General features: G+C 52.1%; 1 pseudogene; it reads left to right on the top strand.

Moving 5' to 3' along the window:
* The first annotated feature begins 776 nt into the window (after positions 1 to 776).
* LOC137358567 (transcription factor Sp7-like) overlaps positions 777 to 9,602 on the top strand; it is a 13,236-nt pseudogene continuing 4,410 nt past the window's right edge.

Raw genomic sequence — 9,602 nt, 5'->3', positions numbered from 1 at the left:
TACTCCACCTGCCCACCTTTGCCCCCTTTCGCTTAATACTCTCGGGTTAACGCAACATCGGTCCGAACGTCCAGCCCCAGGTGTCCCAGCCCGCAGGTTGTCTATAATTTGAAACCCCTCCAGAGGTCCCCTCAGCCCCGAGAAGCCCCCTTACGCTCCCAACATTCACCCACTTCACCTTTCTCCTGAGACCCACTCTGTTTCCCCCCCCCCCCACCCGTGCCCAAGCAAGATACGAAACAAATTGTCATCCGTGTTTTTAAATGGTCCTGTCCCACTCTCCAGTCACGATCTCCTGTCTTCTACAGGGCGACGGGGAGGGAGCCGGGCAGTGGGATTAGTTTGGGGATTGATACAGGGCGATGGGGAGGGAGCGGGGCAGTGGGATTAGTTTGGGGATTGATACAGGGCGATGGGGAGAGAGCGGGGCAGTGGGATTAGTTTGGGGATTGATACAGGGCGATGGGGAGGGAGCGGGGGCAGTGGGATTAGTTTTGGGGATTGATACAGGGCTATGGGGAGAGAGCGGGGCAGTGGGATTAGTTTGGGGATTGACACAGGGCGATGGGGAGAGAGTGGGGCAGTGGGATTGGTTTGGGGATTGATACAGGGCTATGGGGAGAGAGCGGGGGCAGTGGGATTAGTTTGGGGATTGATACAGGGCGATGGGGAGGGAGCGGGGGCAGTGGGATTAGTTTGGGGATTGATACGGGGCGACGGGGAGAGCGAGCGGGCTTAATTTGGTATTGCTTTAGCAGAGAGCCTGCACAGTCACGATGGGCCGAGTAGCCTCCTCCTGCTCTGTAATGCTCTCTGGTCCCCGTGGTGAACTGCTGGGTTCTATAACATTGTCCCCTCGCCCTCTCTCCCACGGCAGGAGGAAGCTCGCTTTGCATCTAGCCCGCTGGCAATGCTGACGGCCACTTGTAACAAGTTCGGGGGCTCGAGCCCCCCTGCGAGACCCCTCGACTCCGGGGAAGCTGAGTAACAGCGCGGGGAAGAAATCCTACAGCCCCAACTCCGACCTGCTGCTGACGAAGGGCCGCGGCGTCGAGGGCCTGGGTGACCCCTATGTCGGGGGGCTCCGTGGGATGCGGGAACGGCCTGATCTCTCCTTCCAGCCCTCAAGCCTCGACGGTCTACGGGAGCGATTACGGCCCCCTTCTCCCACTCCTTCCCGGCCTCCTCCGCCAGCCAAGAGACCCCGCTCCTGCTGGCCAAGGGACACCCCCCAGCCGACTGTCTGCACAGTGTCTACTCCTCACTGGACGTGGGCCATCCCTACGGCTCGTGGTACAAAGCTGGCATTCATCACGGGATCTCCACCTCCTCCGCCAGCCCGGCCCCTTCTTGGTGGGAGATGCACCCCAACAATAACTGGCTGAGTGGCGCCTCCCAGTCTGACGGCCTCCAGGGTTCCTACCAGCCGGTGGCCTCGCAGTCGCCCATCAACTCCCAGCTCTCCGGCTACGCGTCCGACTTCAGCTCCATGAACCACTACCCGCCGGTGGGCCTGGGCTCGTCCTCCGCCCTGCTGCCCGCCAACCAGCACATCCTGCCCCAGGAGATGTACAAGGCCAAGCCGGGGGTCGCCGGCGGCGCCGGAGGGGCCCTGGCGGAGGGGGTCCCCCTGGGGCTCAAGCCCTCGCGGGGGGCTTCCTTCGCTGGGGCGTCCGGGAGGGCCGCCTGCGACTGCCCCAACTGCCAGGAGATCGAGAAGCTGGGGGCCTCGGGGGCCGGGCTGCGCAAGAGGGCCGTGCACAGCTGCCACATACCGGGCTGCGGCAAGGTCTACGGCAAGGCTTCGCACCTGAAGGCGCACCTGCGGTGGCACACGGGCGAGCGGCCCTTCGTCTGCAACTGGCTGTTTTGCGGCAAGCGCTTCACCCGGTCGGACGAGCTGGAGAGGCACGTCCGCACGCACACCCGGGAGAAGAAGTTCAACTGCCTGCTGTGCAGCAAGCGGTTCACCCGCAGTGACCACCTGAGCAAGCACCAGAAGACCCACAGCGAGGCGGCAGCCAAGGCGGGCGGGGAGGGCGACGCGGAGCGCCCCGGAGAACTGCGAGGCCTCCTCCCCGGCCGACGGCGCCCAGGACCCCGCCCCCAACCCGGCGGAGGAAGGGACCCCGCCCAGCCAAGGGGGGCTTCTGGAGATCTGAGCAAGCGTCACTCGGCGGGCGGGCGCAGTCGATGGGGCGGGGGGGAGGGGGGAAGGACGACGACTCGGGGGGACAGCCTCAAGGTGTTGGGTGCCAACTCCACACGTTGCTTTCAACACCTCTCTCTCCCCCCTCCCCCTCCCCACCACCATCCCCCGCCCCCCTCCTCTCTACATCCCCCCCCCCACCCCCCGCCCACCTCAAACCAAAGTGCGACATAGAGACATGGACGAGCCGATGCGGGAGAAATTGGAATCTGGAGGAAGACCCATCCTGGAGACCCAAAGCAGAGGAGGAACGAATGAGACAAAGGGGAGCAATAATACGTTGGCTATAACCATACGGGGGGCCCTTGTAGAGTCTATATTTAAAAAGTTAAAAAAAAAAGTAATCTGTATGAGAAAATATTTATATAACTTATGTGGCTGGATGGGAACACGAACAGATTTGAATAATTCAAAAGTCTTAAAACAAACGGATCGAGTTTTTTTTTTTGCAGGGGGGTTTGGGAGGCAGAGGGGAGATATTTTAGAGAGACCCCCCCCCCCCCCCCACCGTCCCCCACCCAAGGGGTGTTCACGCCGAAGCCCGTGGAGGTTAAACTCACGCTTAAGGGCGCTTTCCGGTTTCATTTCAACAGAAGGGTTGAGTTGCCGGAGAGGCAGGGAAAGATCCCAGAGATCCTGTGTGTGTGTGTGTGTGTGTGTCTGTTTGTATGTGTGTGTCTGTTTGTGTGTGCGTGCGTGCGTGTGTTTCTGTGTCTGCGTGAGTATGTGTGTGATTTAATTTAAGCCCAGTCTTGTTACAAGTCAGCACGTTCTCGAAAGTTCCCCTTTCACCTCTCAGTCCTTTCTGATCTCTTGATTATGAAGGTGACTGCAGGGGAGTACAGAATATCACTGGCTGATAAAGCTACCTGCCTCTCTTAAACTTAACTTTCACCTTCCTGTTCAATGTGCTTGTGTTCAGATATTTATTTAATAAATTCTTACTGAGTGTGTGAGACTGTGTGTATGTGTGTGTGTGTGTATCTGACTTTGTGTCTGTCTGTCACTTTGTGTTGTGTGTGTGTTTGTGTCTGTATGCTTGTGTGTCTGTGTATCTGTATGTGTCTTTGTGTCTGTCTGTCTCTCTGTGTATTTGTGTCTGTCAGTATTTGTGTCATCATGTGTGTGTGTGTGTGTTTCTGTTTGTATGTCTGTCTCTCTGTGTGTTTGTGTCATTGTCTGTGTGTGTGTGTGTGCCTTTCTCTCTCTGTATTTGTGCTTCTGTGTGTATTTGTCAACGTTTGTGTCTGTGTTTTTGTGTCTGTCAGTATGCGTGCGTGTGTGTGTGTGTGTGTGTGTGTGTGTGCTTCTGTTTGTGTGTCTGTCTCATTATCTGTGTGTGTGCGTCTGTTAGTATTTGTGTTTGTGTCTCTGTGTGTGTCCGTCAGTGTTTGTGTCTCTGTTTCTTTGTGTGTGTGTGTCTGTCTGAGTTTGTGTCTCTGTTTCTTTGTGTGTGTGTGTCTGTCTGTCTGTTTTTGTGTCTCTGTTTCTTTGTGACTCCGTCTGTGTGTGTGTGTGTGTGTGTGTGTGTCTGTGTTTGTGTCTCTGTTTCTTTGTGTGTATGTGTGTCTGTCTGAGTTTGTGTCTCTGTTTCTTTGTGTGTGTGTGTCTGTCTGTCTGTGTTTGTGTCTCTGTTTCTTTGTGCGTCCGTCTGTGTGTGTGTGTGTCTGTGTTTGTGTCTCTGTTTCTTTGTGTGTATGTGTGTCTGTCTGAGTTTGTGTCTCTGTTTCTTTGTGTGTATGTGTGTCTGTCTGAGTTTGTGTCTCTGTTTCTTTGTGTGTGTGTGTCTGTCTGTCTGTCTTTGTGTCTCTGTTTCTTTGTGCGTCCGTCCGTGTGTGTGTGTGTGTGTGTGTGTCTGTGTTTGTGTCTCTGTTTCTTTGTGTGTATGTGTGCCGGTCTGTGTTTGTGTCTCTGTGTGTATGTGTTTTTCTGTCTGTTTAAAGCATTCCCTCACATTTATTTTCAGCCCTATCCTGGCTGGTTTAATTGAGAGATTCCACACCATGTTCTGAGACACTTTTCAATTATCATACAGTGATGGAACAGTCTCTTTTGCCAAAGTTACAGATGCTCAGGGCTTTTAGTGCTGTGCTTTTGAAAGGTGTTATCTGAAATCTGATACCTAAATGGTTTAAATTGGGGGTTGTTTTTTTAAAAAAGTGGTGAACCTTTGTTAAATAATTTTGAATTCATGCTTATTTTTATGCATGCTTTGATATATGTGTTTTTGTGTGTGAATGTGTCTGTGTGAGTGTCGGTCTGTGTCTGTATGTCTTGGTGTGCCTATCTGTGTGTGTGTTTGTGTGTCTGTGTGTGATTCAGTATGTCTGTGTCTGCGCGTCTGCAAGTATATGTGTGTGCGTCTGTCTGTTTGTGTTTTTGTGTGTGTGCTCAGTGTGTGTATGTGTGTGTCTGTGAGTGTGTGTCTGTAAGTCTATGTGTGTGCGTCTGTCTGTTTGTTTTTTTGTGTGTGTGCTCAGTGTGTGTATGTGTGTGTCTGTGAGTGTGTGTCTGTAAGTCTATGTGTGTGCGTCTGTCTGTTTGTTTTTTTGTGTGTGTGTGCTCAGTGTGTGTATGTGTGTGTCTGTGAGTGTGTGTCTGTAAGTCTATGTGTGTGCGTCTGTCTGTTTGTGTTTTTGTGTGTGTGCTCAGTGTGTGTATGTGTGTGTCTGTGAGTGTGTGTCTGTAAGTCTATGTGTGTGCGTCTGTCTGTTTGTGTTTTTGTGTGTGTGCTCAGTGTGTGTATGTGTGTGTCTGTGAGTGTGTGTCTGTAAGTCTATGTGTGTGCGTCTGTCTGTTTGTTTTTTTGTGTGTGTGCTCAGTGTGTGTATGTGTGTGTCTGTGAGTGTGTGTCTGTAAGTCTATGTGTGTGCGTCTGTCTGTTTGTTTTTTTGTGTGTGTGCTCAGTGTGTGTATGTGTGTGTCTGTGAGTGTGTGTCTGTAAGTCTATGTGTGTGCGTCTGTCTGTTTGTTTTTTTGTGTGTGTGCTCAGTGTGTGTATGTGTGTGTCTGTGAGTGTGTGTCTGTAAGTCTATGTGTGTGCGTCTGTCTGTTTGTTTTTTTGTGTGTGTGCTCAGTGTGTGTATGTGTGTGTCTGTGAGTGTGTGTGTCTCTCTCTCTCTGTATGTGTGCGTCTGTGTCTTTCTGTGTGTCTGTGTGTGTTCCAGCAGAGAGTTAAGAACTGTAGGTTTTGCTGAATTATATCGTAGTCAATCCAGATACTGTAGTTGAAGCTCACCTGAAGAATTATTATTTTGTCGGAAAAATAATTAAAATTTGACAAACGAATCACAAATGTTGTCACTGATTTCATTTTTACTTTCTTAATTTACTTGAGTTGCACTCGGTGTTTAGTCAAAGCACTTTAGGGCACGTCACACCTGAAATGTACAGTGGATGCGGTAAAGCGTGTATGGCGGTAGTTAGTGCGAGTTACTGTGCACAGTGGTGGTGTGTGTTAGCGTGCGCGGTCGTAGTTAAGACTAGTTAGCTGCAAGTGCAAGTTATGTGTGCAGTGGTACTTAAGAGGGAGTTAACATGCCCGATAGTGGTTAGTGTGAGTTCGCGGTAGTTAAGAACTGGTTAGTTGCAGAGCAGTAGTTGGCACTGGTTAGCATGTACAGTGGTAGTTAGCGTGCGTTAAAGGTAGTTAGCACAGGGCAGCTCGAGACGAGAGGGAGCAAAACGGGGGTGTTGTGTGTGGTATATTTAAACGTCCAAATGCACTTGTGTTTCTCCGGCACTTTTCACTATGTCAACACGTCCAAAGTGCCTCACAGCCGATCAAGTAGTTTTAAAAAAAAAACTTCAAGCGTAGTCACTCTTGTAATGTCGGAAACGCGGTGGCCAATTTGCGCACAGCAAGCTCCCACAAAACAGCAACGTATGTGATCAGTGCCCGGTGGTTTTAGTGATGTTGGTTGATGGATAAATATTGGCCCCAGGACACCGGGGAGAACTCTCCCCCCACTCTTCCCACTCTTTTCGGAATAGTGGCAGTGGGATCTTTTAAGACCACACAGACACACAGACACACAGACACACAGACACAGACACACAGACACAGTCACATACTACAACACACACACACAGACACACGCACAGACACACACACAGACACACGCACAGACATACAAACAGACACATACTGCAACACACACATACACACAGACACACATACACACAGACACAGCACATAGATAAATACATTGGCAAATTTTAAACTCGCAAACTGCTTAATTCCTTATTGCCTTGCACTTTGTAAAATTTACCACAATTTGTATTGTACTAAGTGAAGGTAAATTTACATGGAAGAGGGTTTCTTTTTTGTATCTGAGGGCCGTTTTGAATAAGCAGTCTCTGCCCTCTGTCGCGACTAGTCATGAGTTGTCAATACACTCCCGCCTATCCCCCTGCCCAGTCCAGCTCCGTCCTCTCCCCCCGAGGGCACGGACTGCTCGCTGGGGGTCCGGGATCCACAGTCTCTGGTACCTCAACCCCGAGCCGGCAGGCCAGAGGACACACAGAGTCACACTCAGAAATGCGCACACAGACGCACAAACACACACAGACATTCTCACACACACAAACACTGACAACACACACAAACACAAACACAGACACGGACACACTCAAACACAGGCACACGCGCACACACATAAATACACACACAGAAACACGCACACTCACACACACACACAAACACAGACGCAGTCACAAACACACACGCCCTTGCACACGCCCTCTCACTAACACTCTTACACACACACATTCAAATTAACACACAAATGCACACTCATACACTCACAGACACATACTCCCACTTACACACACTAACACCCACACCCTTGCACACTTACTTACACACATTCACTCATACGCAGACACGTACAATCTGACACGCCCATTCACACGCACACTCATTAACACATGCTCGCACACTCAAATACTCACACACACACACACACACATTCGCAGGGGAGCACAGAAAGGGGAGTGGAAATGTGGAACTCTCTCCCCCCTGATAAAACCGTCGAGGTCAGGGGGAGGGGAGGTGGGGGGGGTGGGGTCAGTTGGAAATTTCCACACCGGAGATCGATCGATTTATTTATTTTTTGCTGGGTGAGGGGGGTACCGATGGGGCAGAGACAGACGCAAGAAGTGAGAGGGAGGCGGTGGGGGGGGGGTGGGGGGGGGGTGCGGGCGAGGGGACGCAAGGGCCATGAAAAGGAGTTGAATAGGTCAGAGACAGAGATCAAAGACAAGTCTGCTCAGCGGGGAGGGGAGGGGATGTGGTCAGTAATAAATATTTCACAGTGAAGTGAGGTTTATGAGGCAGGTTGAGGCGGGGGCGAAAGGGGCGGAGGGGGGGGGGGGGGGGGGGGGGGAGCCAGAGCTGACTCGACCTAAAGATAAAAGGAGTCACGTTGCGCCCTTAGATGTCGAGAGGTTGCGGCTCACAGTGTGGACTGATTTAATCCCTACACTTAAAAAGGTAGGTATTCGGACCCCACCCCCGGGGGCGGGTGGGGGGGGGGGGGGCAATAACTTGTTGGCGAAACGGAGAGCAGACAGGGCTCCTCAAAAAGAAACAGCTAATCCAGGGCCATTCTTCCAGGAACGGGAGAATCGGAGAACTTTCCAGCACAGGACGAGTCCGTTCGGGCCCCTTCGCGCCCGTGCTGGTTCACCGTTCCCCCCACTGCCCCAGTTCGTCCCAGTCTCTCCGCATCAACTGAAGCCCCTCGTCCCTCCCCCCCACCAACCCCCCCGGGACCATTCTGCCCTCAGTCTGCTCGCACCCCCCTCTCCCAAGGCGCTCCGCTCCTCGGGAGGTCCTGCAGTGGTAAAGGGTGCCTTTACCAGCACCCCGGGGAGTAAAACAAGAAGGGAGTGTCGCTTCCTCCTCGATTAACGCACGCTCCAGAATCCAGGCAGCCTCCCAGATTCTATTCTGCTTGCACCTACCGCCATCTAATGCTCATTTCTCAAACAGCAGCCTGCACGGAGGCTCCGAAACCAATCACGGGGGTTAGATACAGAGTAAAGCTCCCTCTACACTGTCCCCCATCAAACACTCCCCAGGACAGGGGACAGTACGGGGGGTTAGATACAGAGTAAAGCTCCCTCTACACTGTCCCCCATCAAACACTCCCAGGACAGGTACAGGACGGGGGTTAGATACAGAGTAAAGCTCCCTCTACACTGTCCCCCATCAAACACTCCCAGGACAGGTACAGTATGGGGTTAGATAAAGAGTAAAGCTCCCTCTACACTGTCCCTCATCAAACACTCCCCAGGACAGGTACAGTTACGGGGGTTAGATAAAGAGTAAAGCTCCCTCTACACTGACCCTCATCAAACACTCCCAGGGACAGGTACAGCACGGAGGGGGGTTTAGATACAGAGTAAAGCTCCCTCTACACTGTCCCTCATCAAACACTCCCCAGGGACAGGGACAGTACGGGGGGTTAGATACAGAGTAAAGCTCCCTCTACACTGTCCCTCATCAAACACTCCCAGGGACAGGTACAGGACGGGGGGTTAGATACAGAGTAAAGCTCCCTCTACACTGTCCCCCATCAAACACTCCCCAGGACAGGGACAGCACGGGGGGTTAGATACAGAGTAAAGCTCCCTCTACACTGTCCCCCATCAAACACTCCCAGGACAGGTACAGGACGGGGGGTTAGATACAGAGTAAAGCTCCCTCTACACTGTCCCTCATCAAACACTCCCAGGACAGGTACAGTACGGGGGTTAGATACAGAGTAAAGCTCCCTCTACACTGTCCCTCATCAAACACTCCAGGGACAGGTACAGTACGGGCGTTCGATACAGAGTAAAGCTCCCTCTACACTGTCCCTCATCAAACACTCCCAGGACAGGTACAGCACGGGGCGGCGGGGGGTTAGATACAGAGTAAAGCTCCTTGCTTAAGTTCCAATGAGATAACTGCAGGCAACCGACTGAGGGCGAAGAGATGTGAGTTCTGCGAAGCTTTGAAAAGCTGTGACTGCCCCTTGTCTGTGATTTTGCCCGCTAGATCAGAATTTATGGGGCATGTCTGCTCACCTGACCACTAACTGCAATTAAAGGGGCAGACCGTCTCTGGTTAATGGGCTTTTCCTGTCAGACCTGTTTGCTTTTCAGCGAGCTTGAGCTCGCCCAGACAACCACATTGCGCGGTCTCTAATTCCAGCGCAGACATTTTCCCATTTTTAGAATTCCCCAAAATAAAAGTATAGGTTTAATTCGCAGAAGCACAGCCCAAGATTTAGAGTAGCTGACAGCCAATGTGGAGAGGAGGGGAGGGAGGGAGGGAGACTGAGACCGAGAATCCTTCTCACCGACTCTCTCTCTCTCTCTCTGTCTCCCTCTCTGTCTCTGTTTC

The sequence above is a fragment of the Heterodontus francisci genome, chromosome X (assembly GCF_036365525.1).
Source record: "Heterodontus francisci isolate sHetFra1 chromosome X, sHetFra1.hap1, whole genome shotgun sequence".
Classification (NCBI taxonomy): domain Eukaryota; kingdom Metazoa; phylum Chordata; class Chondrichthyes; order Heterodontiformes; family Heterodontidae; genus Heterodontus; species Heterodontus francisci.
The sequence above is the reverse complement of the archived record's forward strand: the minus strand, read 5'-3'. Positions and strand labels throughout refer to the sequence as shown.